The following is a 17,314-nucleotide window of genomic DNA, read 5'->3' as shown; positions in this document are numbered from 1 at the left end:
AATGCTTTATTTAATGATTAAACAACTTGTGTTATTATAAAGAGAAATGTAAGGAAGTAGTATGCCACTTTCAAACATAAATGAAAAAGGCTTTTTGCTCAAGGACTTCAAAAAAAAATTGACTTTTCTCAGGCATATGAAAGACCTGTGTATATCCCAATTCAACAATTTATTTAATAATAAGTAACAAATACCCAGCATTCATGAACAGGAACAATTATTACTTCTTGTTCTGTTACTTTGAGTCTCTGTAAGCACTCTGAGGATTCTTTCTGCCACAAAGCAGAAATTTTTAAAATCAATCAGTGTGAATAGAATAAATTCGAATACACTGTTATATCTGTGGGATCCTACAGAAGAGGCCTGTGTTCCAATCTAAAGTGTAAGTTTGTAATCCAGAATTAATTTTAATAGTTTTTTTTTTCAGTTATAGTTTTAATTTTTTTTAAACTATGGTTTGATGTATTTGGAATAGTTTTTTCAGTTTGTAAGTATTTTTAAATGAGTATTACTTGACATGATGCTTTCAGACTCTACAGCTTATCTGGTAATAGTAGATTTTTGTCCTCATTTTTCACTCGTAGCAAACAAAAGTAAGAGGGAGTGAGTAGTTTGAGTTTTATGTTATACTGGGCTGGTTTAAAGCTTGATACAGCAGCCAGCTTCCTGAATTTCCATTCAATGATTTCCCCAAGAGTAGAACAGTTTTGGCATGTCTTTATTCTACCTTTTGTCATATTCTTTTTTTTTTTTTGTCATATTCTTATATTGTTTTATCTTTATCTGTTTTTTTAATCTGCTGCTGGCTTCAGCAGGCAGGCAAATGTTTGTGTCATTTGCAATAAAAACTTAATGGGATAAAGGATGTTGAGATTCACAATAAAAGCTATAGTACTATACTTCAACTTTGTTTACTTAATAAATTCTGTGATAATCTTATTCATATTATTCTTAGTTGTCATGGTTACATAAAGTAATTCATATCATAATTGTTATTTGAATGCAGAAATTCTTCATTCTAAATCCTATATTAAGTTACTCTTTTGACATACTTCTTTATGAGAGACAATATATAATACATTTGTGCTTCTTAATTTTTAGTATTTGATTTTTTTGAAAAATTGCAAAATACTCTCATTAGTTGTAAGCTACTCTAATGATTTTTTAGCGTTTACAAAAGTATCTTTTGTTACTTGATTTCTCTTATTCTTTGAAATGTTGTATTTGCCCATTGGTTTATTTCATTTATATCGAAATAGTCTAGCCCCATGTTCTCAAATTTTCTCTTGGCTTTTAAGCTGCTGTTCCATCTGACATGTATTTGTCCACTTGTATGGGATATCTCGGGTTGGTCTCACAACATCCTTAGTTACCACAAGTGATTCTATTCCTTTCCCAGTGAAGGCTTTGGAATTAATAGTACACAATGTGGTGTACATGAAGCATTAAGAAATTCATTGCTGAGATGAAAAATATCTGTTCCTTCTCAGTCTAACCACAAGGCTTTGAAAGGAACTGACAAGAAATGCCCGTATTTGGATCACAATGTATGGATTTTGTTTTATCCACCTCTCATCTATCTTCTTTTTCTTTGTTAGGTATTGGTCTGATCTGTCCCACCAGAAACAATGGCCCAGGGAAGCCTTTAACCATTCATGGATAATTTTTTGCTTATAATTGGGCTTAAATGTTACTACTGGTTCTAAAGTGATATACCTATTCTCTTACACTTCAAAAAAATATATCTTGAATATTTTTGTGCAGTGAGTCAAAATACACACATACACAAAGCAATTACATTTTGTCTTCTGTCAGTCTTTTTTTTTTTTTTAAGGAAGAACTGGGTGGCTTCTGTGGCCAAAAAGGATATTTAGTCTATATGAGGAGAATTAATGGTAGATGCCAATATTGTTATCCTGAAAGTCCATGGGACAGAACATCTTTATACAGTAATAGACTAGAGTTATCAGCGTATTTTATTGTGCTGATAAATGGAACTATTGGTCTAGACAAAGCTGTTTCCGTACCTACCAACATAAACCTCTTCTCTCCTTAATCCTGAATAATTCTCAATGGCCGTCACTCCCAGGGGATCAATTCACAGTTGAGCTTATAAAATCAAGAATGTGCTCCAGCATTCTGTCTTGGTCCTTATTCTTTTTTAAGTTCTTATTTCAAATTTCATTTGTGCACAAAAGCTACAAGAATGATGCAGAGAACGTCTTTATATTTTTTATCTAGGTTCATCACTTTTTAACGTTTTTGCTACATTGTTTTATCATTCTTATTCTATAACAAATTTTTTTTTCTGGTAAAGCATCTCATCCAGAATTACGCTTTACTTTTAGTTATCATGCCTCTTAAGTCTCCTTTCATCTGGAACAGTTCAGTTTTTCTTTTCTATTTTGTTTTCATGACATTTGGTCCTTTTTATGTTGGATCATGGATATATGTGTATGTGTATGATATATATGTCTCTTTCTTCTGGGATCTCTTTTGTTCAGCTTTTACTGTCACTTCAGGGAATGACCAGCAACGTTTTTAAATTCAAACCAAACCTCTTCTGGTGTTTTGAAAACTTTTATTTCCAGCTACCTAATTGACATTTTTACCTTGTTGTTCTTCTGGGACTTTAAACTCAGTACTTCTGAAACAAACTCAGCTTCCTCCCACATTCACCCTTTCCAAAACAAAAAGTGGCTTCAGCTGACTTCACATCGGTAAACTGTACCACCATTTTTAAGTCATTCTTGTTTGAACTTTCAGAATAATAATCCTTTCCCCTTTCTCCTATGTGCAATCTTGTCAAATTTCATAGTTTCTACGCTTACAGTATCTGTAAAATCCTCTGCACTTCTGCTGCACCCATCCTGGGTCAGCTTCTTATTACTTCTTGACTGGTGTCATGTTATAATTGTGTACAGTAACCTCTTAATTGGTTGCTTCGTCTCTCCTCACTCAGTTAATCCTCTTGCCCAGACCTGTTCTCCCTGCCATCGTTTTGCATTCTAGCATCATCATTTGCCCAGGCACTTGAACAAGAAAGCTGGTGTCTCCCAACTACTTTTTTTCCCTCACTTCCCTTCCCATGTATTCAACCAACAAGTGTTTATTGATAACTACAATGTGTCATTTGCTATACTAAATGTTGGTGTATATAAATAAATCAATAAATGGCAGATTGCTCCTGCTGAGAGTCAATTGAGGGAGACAGAAAATAAGCAAACAGTTAGATACATAATTATTATATTATCATTGTGTGTTTTGATGATTGCTATGAACTAGATCATGTGAGGAGAAATAATGGCTTGGGCAGAGTATATCATGATAGGGTAGTCCAGAAAGGCCTTTGTGAACACTTAAACTAAGCAAATATCATGTTATTTCTAACTTCTAAATGTTTCTAATCATGTCCCTCCTCTTAATCCCACGTGCCACTGCTTTAGTCAAGTTTTTCTTTTCTCTTGCCTGAACTCTGAACTATCTCAGTGCTTTCAGTTTAGTCCTATTTTTATCAATCATTCTTCCAGGGTAATTGTTCTAAAACTTAGAACTCTAATTATGTCATTCAGCAGAACGGAGTCCATACTGCACACAGCTTAGCTCTGAAGGTCATTCACAGACTTCCTGTCTTCCCAGTCACAGATATTTCTTTTGATTCTCCTCCATTTACTCAAGACAAATTGATCTCTTCAAGTTCTTTTACGTGTGTCGTGCTTCCTCTCTCACCGCTTTATATGTGTTCTTTGCTAGGAATGACCTTTTTTCTTTCCTTGCTCATGTATCTTACCATTCTTCTGCTAGGTAGATACCCATTCATTTGGTAAGACTAAAAACACTGATCACATCTTCTGTCCATACCTTAACTTCCTGTCAGCAATACTGAAGTGTCTTCTTTCTCTTTTCTAGCATTATATTATAATTGTGTGTTTATTTACAAGTCTTTCCCTCTGAAGTATTGGGGATTTTTTGAGATCAGAGATTTTCTTTTCCCCATCTTTGCTCCTCTAGTAAGGTAAGGACTCTACTCAGTATCTTTCATATAAGTAATTCTCAACAAATATTTATTGATTTCAATTAATTAGAGCTTACCATGTTCATTTCGATTTACAACTTTCCATTATGAAGGCAGTTTGAATGCTGAAAAGAGTGCCCAAGATTTGTCCTCATTTTAATGTATCAGTGGTTCCTAAATCTAGATGAATTTCAGTCACCTGGAGAATTTTTTTGTTTTTTTTGTTTGTTTGTTTTTTTGGGAAGACTTTTTTTTTTTTTGCCTCTTACTCCTAGTAGCTCGGTAGAGGAGGCCCAGGAATTTGTACTTCCTGCACAATTCCCCAAATAATCCTAAGCTATCCATTCCTCAAATATGTATTTGGGAAATACTGCAACAGCTTTTGAAAACAATTGTAAGCTGTAAGTACTAAACAAATGCTAGTTATTACTGTTTATCTCTGTGCCCTTCTTGGTGCCTTAACCACTAATTTCAAAGAAGATGTAAGCTTCTTCTCTAAGGCTGTTGCCCTAAGTAACCTAAGATTTGAAAGAACTTGAGTAACTGTTAGTTATCTTATTAAAACATTGTTATCAGACCAAGTGCCAGAAGACAGGAAACAAGCAAATGTCCCTCTGCTCCAAAAGACTGAAGAAAAGAGATTCTAGAACGTTATATACATCACTAAACTTGAATGTAGCCCACCATGAACATTCTAAAACAGATTATTAAACAGATAGTGAGCATTTAGAAATGGGAAAATGGTGAAAACCAGAAGTCACAATTAGTTAACTATTAAGTCTTAACAAACTACTTTTACTTCTTTTTTTTTTTTTTTGAGGTATTTACTAGAACTTCTAGAGAAGAATGCCAGTGATAGAAGGTATCTCATTTTCAGCAAAGCATTTTAAGAGGAAGAATATCTTTGTAGACACATGGAAATTGTGAAATTAATAACTGTAAATGAATGAACTGAAAGCAGCTTAAATATCAGTTTCAAAGAATATTGATTAGCAGATCAACTTAGAGGGACATTATCGATTAAACATTTTTAGGCTTTTTACTTAATTCTTAACTAGTCATTGGTTAAATCAGATTGGTTAAACCTAGATTTCACAGTGAGCCCAGTGGATAATTCTCTTCAAATTTCACACTTTAGACACTTAGTAAATAAATTTAGCAAATTGAGCACCTTGTACCTGTCACATGCCCCATTTTGATATCCCTCCTTCCATTCTCAGTGATGTAACAGGGACGTAACTAAGTTAGCCAGTATTGCATAAAATCATAGGCTAGGAAACTCTGACCTATGGTTTAAAGAAAAACTTGTCTTTAAGGGAACTCTGAAATGTAAAGCTGATGGAGGACTTCTGAAAATGAAGATTTTGTAAGAACATTTTTATGCTATTCTCCATGTGTATATTATATGGATGAAAATCAAATGAAGAAGAAACTCTCCTCTCTGTTGGAAACTAGGAGAATCCTCCATATGGTATCATAAATTTCAAAGAATTTTTATCAGAAACAGTGTAACCAGTATAACCAGAGCATCCTGCAAGTCAGCAGCTAGAATACAGTGGGGTGGACAGCACACAGGGGAAATTCTGAACAGCTCCTAGCACTCGCCAATAGAAGTTTCTGTAATAATGGAGATGTTCTTTATCTGCCCTGTCCCATACAGTAGCCACCAGCCACACTGGGCACGTTAAGTTTATCTAGCGTAGCTGAGAAACTGAATATATTTTATTTTATTTTAATTAATTTAAATTTAAATAGCTACTTGTGGCTGCAGGCTATTATATTAAACAGCTTAGCTCTAAAGTAAAGGGGTAAAGGCCGGCGATTTCAAGCTCTTCCTCCATCATATATCTGCAGGAATGCCAGCCTAGAGGAGAGCCTGTTTAGCTGTGCTATACCTTATTTTCCTTTGGTGTGATTTCGATTCTTAACCAAGAGTGATAGGGTTTGGATTAAAGCAAACTGAGTAGATGTAACACAGATAAATTGCAGAGAAGAATGCTTGCTGTGCCATAGGTTGATGGAGGTTGTTTAAAATCTGAGGGGTTGTGACGAAATTTGTAGTCTAAACTGACTTTTTACCAATATGACTAACGCTACCAGAAAGAAAGAAATAAACATAAAATATAAGAGGCAAGACTAGGACTATAAATTTCCAATCCCATAAACTTGACCATGGGTAAAGGAATTTGGAGAAAACACAAACATAAGCTTCCAGACTAAATTCTTATAATCTCGGCTTTCTCCCCTCCTGTAAGCAAGGAAATGACTGACCAGATAATATTTCCCTAGTCCTCCAGTTCATTGGATAATGGAACCCTCCAAATAATGTCTTGTGAAACAGGAAAGAGGCAAAATGAAGGCCTGACTAAAACTGCCCTCATTCAAAGATTATTAAGGGATTGGGGGGGTGGGGTGTCAGGGAAGACAAGTATGGGATATATGTAAATATTTTTTTAACTGGAAGGAGACAGCACGAGTACTATAAAAGCCACAGAAAATAAAGAGAGCATTTAAAAAGATCTGTGCTAGGAATCTTAAAAGATTTATAGATTACAACCTATTCACAACTAAAAAAATTTAAGAAAGCACAGGCTCTTTGAAACCAGAGACTCTGCAAAAGAAGAAGATGGAAGGAAACGGGCAAAGTTAAAGAAAAAATTACCTAGGAAAATGATGGACAAAACTTAAAAAGGAATTAAAGAGAAAAAGTGGGGTTAGGGAGATCCAGAAAACTGAATTTAGGGGAGGTTTATAAAGCAGAAACAAACCAAAAAAAAAAAAAAAAAGCAACAAAGAAGCGATGCAAACAATTAGAGAAGAGGTTATTAGACATGGAGAACAGACAACATATATCCACATTCAGAAAATTAGTGCGTCAAGGAAGAAAACAGAATGGAAGAGGAAAAAAATATTTAGAGATACAATAAAAGAAAACTCTTTCTGAAAGAAGAAATCAGCAATTTAGCAGAACTCACCACATTCTGGGTGGTCTGGAGAGGATGGAAAACAGCAATGTAATAAATCCAAGTAAAGTTATTGAATGTGAACAGTAAAGGAACATTATCAGTAGCATCTGGACTGGATAAGTAAGTCATTTGCTAAAGAATAAAATACAAGTTGAGCTTAAGTTTCTCCTCCATAACTTTATACTATATTTATTTATTCATTTAGCAATATTTATTTACCAGCTGCTTTGAGCAAGCACTTTCTTAACAGCGGGACTGAAGATTTAACAATGGTCTCTGTCTCAATGGAATTTACGTTCCTATGGTGTAAATCAGAACATATATAAGTAAGCAACAAAATAAAGAAGATCATTTTAGAAAGTAGCAATTATTTGAGAGAGAGAAAACAAGAGTGTAATTCAGGTAAGTGAGACTGTGAGAGGTGACATTTTTTGCATCCTGAGTGATGAAAAGTCACTAGTCATGTGAGGATTCAGATAGCCTGTTACCCATGTGGCCTTCCCGAAAAACCTACTTGAAGTGGTAACCTCTCCAACCATACAATGAAAGAACTCATGAATTGAGATGGCAAGGTATAAAAGAACTGGCAGTGAATATTTAATGTAAAATTTAATCTTTATAACTGTTGTCATTCTGGTTTCAAAACACATTGTAATCATAATTGTTATGGGGAAATTATACCATAAAAATAATAATTTAACATAAATAGATGCAAAAATAGCAACTTGCAGCTAATATTTGAGAATTGATGTTAAAAGGAAATAGTGTGTATATAATATATATAACGTTGTATAACTATAATTTCCTCAAACTTCATAAGAATCAGTGGTTTTATCAAGAAATATATATTTAAGCATATTACTTAGTATGAAACAAAACGTTAATTAAACTGAAAACAGATGATAATCTTTGTATATTGCCAGAGGAGAGGGAAAGAAAAAAGAAAGCACAGACCTTATAACAAAAGATAGATAACAAAGCAAACAGCAAAGAAACAAAACAGAAAATATAAATTCTTAAGGTGGAAGATGACCGAACATGTCTTTTCTGACAACAGTTGTAAATGTGATGAACTCACTATTACTATAGGGAAAAAAAAATACAGTGTGGGTCAAAAATTAAACATATTCTTTTCACCGTGATAAGTGACTCTGGATGTTTAAAGAGGAAAAAAATAAAGTGAAAAATAACACAAGATCTAAAACTCTTCTGCAATAGTTTATTAAAAACTGTTTTAATAATTCAGGGTCTTGAGACTCCCTTTGTCATGGTGATATATACACAATGAAGAGATGCTGCAGAATATTTATGCATCAAATTTGCCACAGGGAAAGTGCTTCTTGTCCCACTTTGGGTTACAGCCCACATCCAGACTGCTCGCTGTTGCCAGGGATGATTTAAAGCACAGTTTGACAGGCATAGTATCTAGAGAAAATAAAGGGAGGTGCCAACAGATACTATAATGAATTGTTTACTACACTTCCTGATCAATAAGTAATTGATGAAATAAGGAAATAAAGCTCAGAAATTTTACACAAACTGGAATCATGTTGTTAATTCATAAGCACTTTTCCACTGAATCCAGCTTAAGGTCACATTAAAGTTATGATCAAGGATATAGTTCAGTATGTGGTTCATTAATTAGCTTACAGAGAATGTAGTGGTAGTGAGATCAAGGTTTCAGGTCCATTCATCTTGCAGCCTTTTATTTCATTTTATTTTATTTTTGTGGAGGTGGTTGGAGGTGAATGAGTGGGTTCTAGGATCTTTTCTAAATCTAGCCAGTTGATTCACAGATGTGTGATTTGGGGTCACAAGTGGAGGGAGTAGATAGAATCAGTACAAATATCTAAGTATTACTAGAAAAAGAACTCAAGTACGTGCCCTCCTGGTAACTTATCAATAACATTGTATTTATACATGAAAGAACACACATTATATATCTGCACATTTTTTTTTTTTTTTTTTGGGGGGGTACACCAGGTTCAATCAACTGTTTTTATACACATATCCCCATATTCCCTCCCTTCCTTGACGCCCCCCCCCGATTCCCCCCCACCCTCCCTGCCCCAGTCCTCTAAGGCATCTTCCATCCTCGAGTTGGACTCCCTTTGTTATACAACAACTTCCCACTGACTATTTTACAGTTGGTAGTATATATATGTCTGTACTACTCTCCCGCTTCTTCTCAGTTTCCCCTTCATCCCCCGCCCCCTCCCATACCTCGAGTTCTCCAGTCCATTCCCTGTATCTGCTTCCCTGTTCTTGTCACTGAGTTCATCAGTACCATTTTTAGATTCCGTATATGTGAGTTAGCATACAATATTTGTCTTTCTCTTTCTGACTTACTTCACTCTGTATGACAGATTGTAGTTCTATCCACCTCATTACATATAGCTCCATCTCATCCCTTTTTATAGCTGAGTAATATTCCATTGTATATATATGCCACACCTTCTGTATCCATTCATTTGTTGATGGGCATTTAGGTTGCTTCCATGTCCTGGCTATTGTAAATAGTGCTGCAATAAACATTATGGTACAAGTTTCTTTTGGGATTATGGTTTTCTTTGGGTATATGCCCAGGAGTGGGATGACTGGATCATATGGTAGTTCTATTTGTAGTTTTTTAAGGAACCTCCAAATTGTTTTCCATAGTGGCTGTACCAACTTACAGTCCCACCAACAGTGCAGGAGAGTTCCCTTTTCTCCACACCCTCTCCAACATTTGTTGTTTCCAGACTTTGTGATGATGGCCATTCTGATTGGTGTGAGGTGATACCTCATTGTGGCTTTGACTTGCATGTCTCTGATGATGAGTGATGTTGAGCATCTTTTCATGTGTTTGTTGGCCATCTGTATGTCTTCTTTGGAGAAATGTCTATTTAGGTCTTCTGCCCATTTGTGGATTGGGTTATTTGCTTTTTTGGTATGAAGCTGCATGAGCTGCTTGTATATTTTGGAGGTTAATCCTTTGTCCGTTGTTTCATAGGCAATTATTTTTTCCCATTCTGAGGGTTGCCTTTTAGTCTTGTTTATGGTTTCTTTTGCTGTGCAAAAGCTTTTAAGTTTCATGAGGTCCCATTCGTTTATTCTTGATTTGATTTCCATGATTCTAGGAGGTGGGTCAAAAAGGATGTTGCTTTGATGTATGTCAAAGAGTGTTCTGCCTATGTTTTCCTCTAGGAGTTTGATAGTGTCTGGCCTTATATGTAGGTCTTTAATCCATTTGGAGTTTATTTTTGTGTATGGTGTTAGGAAGTGTTCTAATTTCATTCTTTTACATGTTGCTGTCCAATTTTCCCAGCACCACTTATTGAAGAGGCTGTCATTTTTCCATTGTATACTCGTATCTGCACATTTTTTAAGATGCTGTCTTAGAAATCTGGAGTCATGGTTGGTTGGCCATTATGCATATGAATTGAATCAGAGAGGGTGTGTGTGTGTGTGTGTGTGTGTATGTGTTTGTACAGCTTTCTTTATAGGCTGCTGCTCTGTTGCTTAGGGGGATATTTTCATAGATTTACATTTGGTAAATATATCCACGTCCAAAAAAAGATATATGTGAAAAATTGGAATGCCAGCTGACTAAATCAACTCATAAAAACTTCAGTTAAAAGTAAGATATTTTCCACGATTATTTTAAAATATGATGTTTACTGGAAGGAAAGTCCAGAGAATTACCACAGATGAAGTGTGAGCGTATTTCTCCCACTTGTAAATGAGCTCTTATTTCCTACAGTGTATATTCTGGTCCACAATGAGTCATTTTCAACATGTTTCAGTTTAACTCCTAATACATTTTTAAACTTGGCAGGCATATTTAGATGAACGTTACTTCCAGTTTTAGAGACTGCTTCTAAATTATACTTCAGTACTGCAGTCATTATGAAAAGTTCTTTCAGTAAAAAGGAAACAGAATTGATTGGAAGTGTATGTTTTAGAAGAATAAAAAAATGGTTGCCATGAATAAAAATCAGATAGTTAAGCTTTTAAAAATTTTGTTACTATATAAACCGTCTTAATATTATCTAAAAAAGTTGTAGTATAAGGTTGTTTTTATTGATAGAAGATACTTAAGAAAAAATAAGGTTTATTCTAGATAATAAAATTAATATATATTGATCGCTTACTATGCTTAGCTCTATTTAAGTGTTTTATGTGTATTAACTTTTTTAATGCCCATGTAATAGGTAGTAGTTTAGTTTCTATAAACCATTCAGGCTTTTTTTTTCTGTTATGTTACATGGAGCTTGACACATTTCTGGACATATAACTGGTGCTACATGAATGCTTGTAAAAGCTAATACTTTATGGAGAATTTTACATATTGCAAACTCTTGATAAGTATTAACAGTTACCACTTACACATTTGTGCAATCCTGTGACCCTTATGAATCTTCTGGCAGATTTTAGTTGACCAGCCTGTCTATTGTGACAATTTAATATCTTAAACAGGTTTACAGTGCCTTATTTTTTTTAACCCTTTAAAGGTTCCCAAAAGTTTTGGGTTAGAAAGAACTTAGAGGTTATTGAAAACATTCCACCCATGTAGCAGATGAGGAGATAAATCTAAAGAGCTTATCTCCTCAGGGTGGTTGCCTAGGGCCCACCCCCCAGCTCCCGCTACCCGGACCCCTAGAGTGCTGAGCCTTTTCCTTTTTCTGGGCTTGCGTCTGCGCCTGCCCCGCCACGAATGAAGAATACAGCAAGATCGTGCTGGGCACCGCCCTGATGGAATGTATCCTGTCAAGTATAATGTCAGTGACTGGAAAGTTCATCACGTGGATGGAAACCCATATTATGGAGGAGAGAGTGCATCTATACCACCGCTGGAAGATTTATAGAAAAGATTTAAAATACCCGGAGCACCACCAGCATCAACGAGGAGAGGAAGAGACTGGGAATGTTGACCTGATTCCCAAGTTCCTTATGGCGCATGGTCAGCTGATTAAGATGCTGCTTTTTTACAGAGGTCACTCGCTATCTGGATTTCAAAGTGACTGAAGGGAGCTTTGTTTATAAGAGAGGAAAAACCTGCAAGGTTCCTTCCACTGAAGCAGAAGCCCTTGGCATCTAGCCTAAAGGGGCTGTTTGAAAAACATCGTTTCAGAAAATTCCTGGTATATGTTGCCCACTTTGAAGAGAACGATCCTAGAACTTTTGAGGGCGTTGATCCTAAGAAGACGGCAATGCGTGAAGCGTATAAGAAACTTGACTTGGGCCAAGGTGTTATAGATTTTACTGGTCATGCCCTGGCACTTTACAAAACTGATGACTATTTAGATCAACCATGTTGTGAAACCATTATAATCGGATTAAACTTTACAGATTCTTTGGCAAGATATGGCAAAAGCCCATACCTTTATCCACTCTACGACCTTGGAGAACTGCCACAAGCATTTTCATGGCTAAGCTATTTAGGGAGGTACCTAAATGCTGAATAAACTGATTGAAGAAATTATTACGCGAAATGGAAAAGTGATTGGTGTAAAATCTGAAGGAGAGATTGCTTGCTGTAAGCAGCTCGTATGTGATCCCAGCTACATAAAAGATCTGGTAGGAAAAGTGGCCCAGGTGATCAGTCATCTGTATCCTCAGCCACCCCATCAAGAACACTAATGATGCCAACTCCTGCCAGATCGTTATTCCACAGAACCAAGTCCACCAGAAGTCAGATATCTCTGTCTGCATGATCTCCTCCGCACACAGCGTGGCTACACAAGGCAAGTACATTGCCATCACTAGCACAACCGTGGGGACCAAGGAACCCAAGAAAGAAATCAGACCGGCTCTGGAGCTCTTGGAACCATTTGAGCAGAAATTCATTAGCATCAGTGACCTCCTGGTACCAAAAGATTTGGGAACAGAAAGCCAGATCTTTATATCCCGTGTATATGATGCAGCAACTCACTTTGAGATGACATCTGTGATGACATTAAGGACATCCATAAGAGGATATCGAGATCTGAGTTTGACTTTGAGGAAATGAAGCGCGTGAAAAATGACATCTATGAGAAGACTAACAGCAGTACATGTTATGATCTAATTAGGACAAACTTAAAATTTGCCGGCTGATGCATATTGTATGAAATCAATGTTGTTAGGCCTGCTTTTGTAATCAAAACTGAGAGATTGCAGAGCAGCGTACCAGTAAATATTCCTCTCTTTTCTAATATCATGTATTAACTTATTTTCATGGAGTGGTTCTTCAGAATTGGCAGGTTCCCACATTCTGTTCAATGTAACCAATACTGGCATGTTTTTTTAGGGAAGGATCAGTTTTAAAACACTGATACTGATAAAGAGAACTTGATACAGTATTTATATCTTTTAATCAGTGCAATGTTTGCAGTTATGAGCTGCTGCTGCTCAAGAGCTGGGACAGTACAGTTTGGGTGCCGTCTGTCCTCTTGACGTTAAGAAGAGTCGGAATCTAATGTTCCTTAATCAGGGACAGCATCCCTCACTCCTCCCCAACCCTTTACATTTACGTCAGGTGTTACAACAGTGCCCAGGCAGCACAGCCACAAACTTAGTTTATGTGGGCCTCTAATTCCAACCAAACTCCACACTTGGGGAGTCGTTTTGGAGGAAGCCTGTGTGTGGTGTTTTAACCTAAAAAAATTGATGAGAGCAGAGGGGAAAGAAACCTGTCATAAAGCAGGTAAACGTAGAAGCTTCTTTCGTACCCCAGGTGTGGCTTCTTCAACAGACCAAGCTGCAACACAGTATTGATTTGTCAGAGCCTCTGCTTCAATGATGTCTGTCGCATAATGGCTCCAGATGATTTCTATACTGCAAAATAAAGCCAAACTCTGAAAACCGAAAAAAAGAAAAAAACAAAAAGTAAAAACAAAAAAACTTCCTAAAATTTATGATACTGTATTAATTTCCTTTGGTTGCCGTAATAAATTACCACAAACCTGGTGACTTAAAACAACAGAAATTTATTCTCTCACAGTCTGGAGGCCAGAAGTCTGAAACCACGGTGTCTGTAGGGCCATGCTCCCTCCACAAGCTCCAGGGGCAGTCTGTGCTGTGCTCTTTCCATCTTCTGGGGCTGCAGGCACTCCTTGCTTTCCTTGGCTTATGGCCACATCACCTCCAGCCTCTGTCCCTGTCTTCACATCACCTTGTCCTCTGAATGTGTTTTATAAAGATATATGTGACTGCATTTAGGGCCCACCTAAATAACCCAGGACAGGTTCTTCTTCTCAAGATATTTAACTTAATCACATCTGCAAAAACCCTTTTTCCATGTAAGGTAATATTCACAGGTCCTAGGGATTAGAACATGGACATACATTTTGGGGAGGGGTCACCATTCAACCCACTCCATATGCCTTTTTGTGTGTGTGTTTTTTGGCGTTTTTTGGGGGGTTTTTGTTTTTTTTTAAGAACTTTTATTGAGATACGATTAACAGACAATAAACAGCATATATTTGGAGTGTACAATTTGGTATCCCAATCTCCCAATTCATCCCCCCCCAACCCTCCCTGCTTTCCCCACTTGGTGTCCATGTGTTTGTTCTCTACATCTGTGTCTCTATTTCTGCCTTGCATTTCCTCTTTCATAGTTGTTAGCATTTGCCTTATGTGTTGAGGTGCTCCTATATTGGGTGCATATATATTTATAATTATTATCTCCTCTTCTTGGATGGATCCCTTGATCTTTATGTAATGTCCTTTCTTGCCTCTTGTAACATTTTTTATTTTAAAGTCTATTTTATCTGATATGAGTATTGCTACTCCAGCTTTCTTTTGATTTTCATTTTCATGGAATATCTTTTTCTATCCTCTCACTTTCTGTCTGTATGTGTCCCTAGGTCTGAAGTGGGTCTTTTGTAGACAGCATACACACGGGTTTGTTTTTGTATCCATTCAGCCAATCTGTGTCTTTTGGTTGGTGCATTTAGTCCATTTACATTCAAGGTAATTATCGATATGTGTGTTCCTATTACCATTTTCTTAATTGTTTTGTTGTTGTTTGTGTAGGTCCTTTTCTTCTCTTAGGTTTCCCGCTTAGAGAAGTTCCTTTAGCATTTGTTGTAGGGCTGGTTTGGTAGTGCTGAATTCTCTTAGCTGTTGCTTGTCTGTAAAGCTTTTGATTTCTCCCTTGAATCTGAATGAGATCCTTGCTGGGTAGAGTATTCTTGGTTGTAGGTTCTTCCCTGTCATCACTTTAAATATGTGGTGCCACTCCCTCCTGGCTTGCAGAGTTTCTGCTGAGAAATCAGCTGTTAACCTAATGGGAGTTCCCTTGTATGTTATTTGTTGTTTTTCCTTTGTTGCTTTTAATAACTTTTCTCTGTCTTTAATTTTTGTCAATTTGACTACTATATGTCTTGGCATGTTTCTCCTTGGGTTTACCCTGCCTGGGACTCTCTGCACTTCCTGGACTTGGGTAGCTATTTCCTTTCCCATGTTAGGGAAGTTTTCAGCTATAATCTCTTCCAGTATTTTCTCAGGTCCTTTCTCTCTCTCTTTTCCTTCTGGGACCCCTATAATGCAAATGTTGGTGTGTTTAACATTGTCGCAGAGGTATCTTAGGCTGTCTTCAGTTCTTTTCAATCTTTTTTCCTTATTCCTTATTTCTGCATCAGTGATTTTCACCATTCTGTCTTCCAGGTCACTTATTCGCCCTTCTGCCTCCGTTAATCTGCTGTTGGTTCCTTCCAGTGTATTTTTCATTTCCGTTATTGTGTTGCATATCTCTGTTTGTTTGTTCTTTAATTCTTCTAGGTCTTTGGTAAACTTTTCAATCTTTGCATCCAGTCTTTTTTCAAAGTCCTGGATCATCTTCACCATCATTATTCTGAATTCTTTGTCTGGAAGGGTGCCTATCTCCTCTTCATTTAGTTGTTTTTCTGGGGCTTTATCCTGTCCCTTCATCTGGTACAGAGTCCTCACTTTTTCATTTTCTCTGTCTTTCTGTGGCTGTGGTTTTCAGTTCCACAAGACAAAATACTGCTGATACTGCTTGATACTGCTGTCTGCCCTCTTGTCTCCATATGCCTTTTAAGTCATTTGAATTAGTATTTATTCAGATCCTCCAATAAGAACATGATTTTATTTTAAAGTTATCCAACCAGAACTTTTTAAGGTATCAGTGAATTTTGAGTTATTAAAATTCTACAGAGTTGGATTATCTTTTCAACCTACTAACATGACAGTTAGCAAATTACTTGCTCTTGAGCAAATGGCACTTTAAAGATTGTAGACTCTGTACCATATGATATTATGACATATTAAAACACATCCTACGTGACTTTTTTTCTGTTTTTTTTTTTTTTTTTTTTTGTCTGCATTGGGTCTTTGTTGTTGCATGCAGGCTCTCTCTAGTTGCGTTGAGTGAGGGCCACTCTTCACTGCAGTGCACGGGCTTCACAGTGGGGTGGCTTCTCTTGTTGCAGAGCACGGGCTCTAGGTGCATGAGCTTCAGTAGTTGTGGCGCACAGGCTCCAGAACACAGGCTCAGTGGTTGTGGCACACAGGATTAGTTGTTCTGTGGCATGTGGGACCTTCCCAGACCAGGACTTAAACCCATGTTCCCTGCATTGGCAGGCGAATTCCCAACCACTGAGCCACCAGGAAAGTCCCCCTACGTGACTTTTAATAACATTTTTTAAGAACATCATGGCAGTGACATTACGGGTTAAAGAAAAAGAGTTGGATGATTTTAACAGACGCAGTGTAAAAATCTAGCTTTAAGCTAACCTATGTTAACTTCTTTTAGACCATATAATTGCTTTCTTCTATTTAGCAATTAAATTTTGCTTTACTCTGTTTAAGGTTCAATAAATAAGATCTTGAATGCTTTAATAATATAACAACTTTCATGTTTTGCTTTTGTTCTACTTTTTTTTTCAATCAGCAAACTTTTAGCCCTTCCTGGTTTTAATAAATGTATGCGTAACCTGTTTATTTCTATGGCATATGCCAGATATATGATCATTTAGTTTCTCCTTCTGTAGAAATCATTGTTACTAGATATGAAGAAATTCCAGAAATCATTGTTACCAGATGTGAAGATATTCTCAGTTCCTTTTATCCATTGCAGTGTATTCCCGTAAATGAAGAAACATAACCAATATATTACATAATTCTCTGCATCATAGAAGTAAATATTTATTATACAGTTTTAAGTTCTCAGTAAATGTTAACTATTATTATGTGTTCTCATCATCCAGTTAGTTGACTTTCAAAGTTCAGTTCTGTCTGTTCTCTGTTCAGCATGATAAAGGGTTAGGAGCAGTCTGACTAGATCTGGTAAAATTATTTCATGCACATACATAACCTTGACTGTTACAAAGCTCTCCGAACGAGATCG

General features: G+C 36.5%; 1 protein-coding gene and 1 pseudogene across 4 annotated transcripts in view; both read left to right on the top strand.

The window, feature by feature from the left end:
• The window catches only part of PIBF1 (progesterone immunomodulatory binding factor 1), a 208,636-nt gene that overhangs the window by 75,030 nt on the left and 116,292 nt on the right, over positions 1–17,314 (top strand). The window lies entirely within an intron of this gene.
• Positions 11,653–13,059, top strand: LOC130835920 (rab GDP dissociation inhibitor beta-like; annotated as a pseudogene).

This window comes from Hippopotamus amphibius, chromosome 14 (assembly GCF_030028045.1).
Source record: "Hippopotamus amphibius kiboko isolate mHipAmp2 chromosome 14, mHipAmp2.hap2, whole genome shotgun sequence".
NCBI lineage: Eukaryota > Metazoa > Chordata > Mammalia > Artiodactyla > Hippopotamidae > Hippopotamus > Hippopotamus amphibius.
This window is presented reverse-complemented; position numbering and strand designations above follow the sequence as displayed.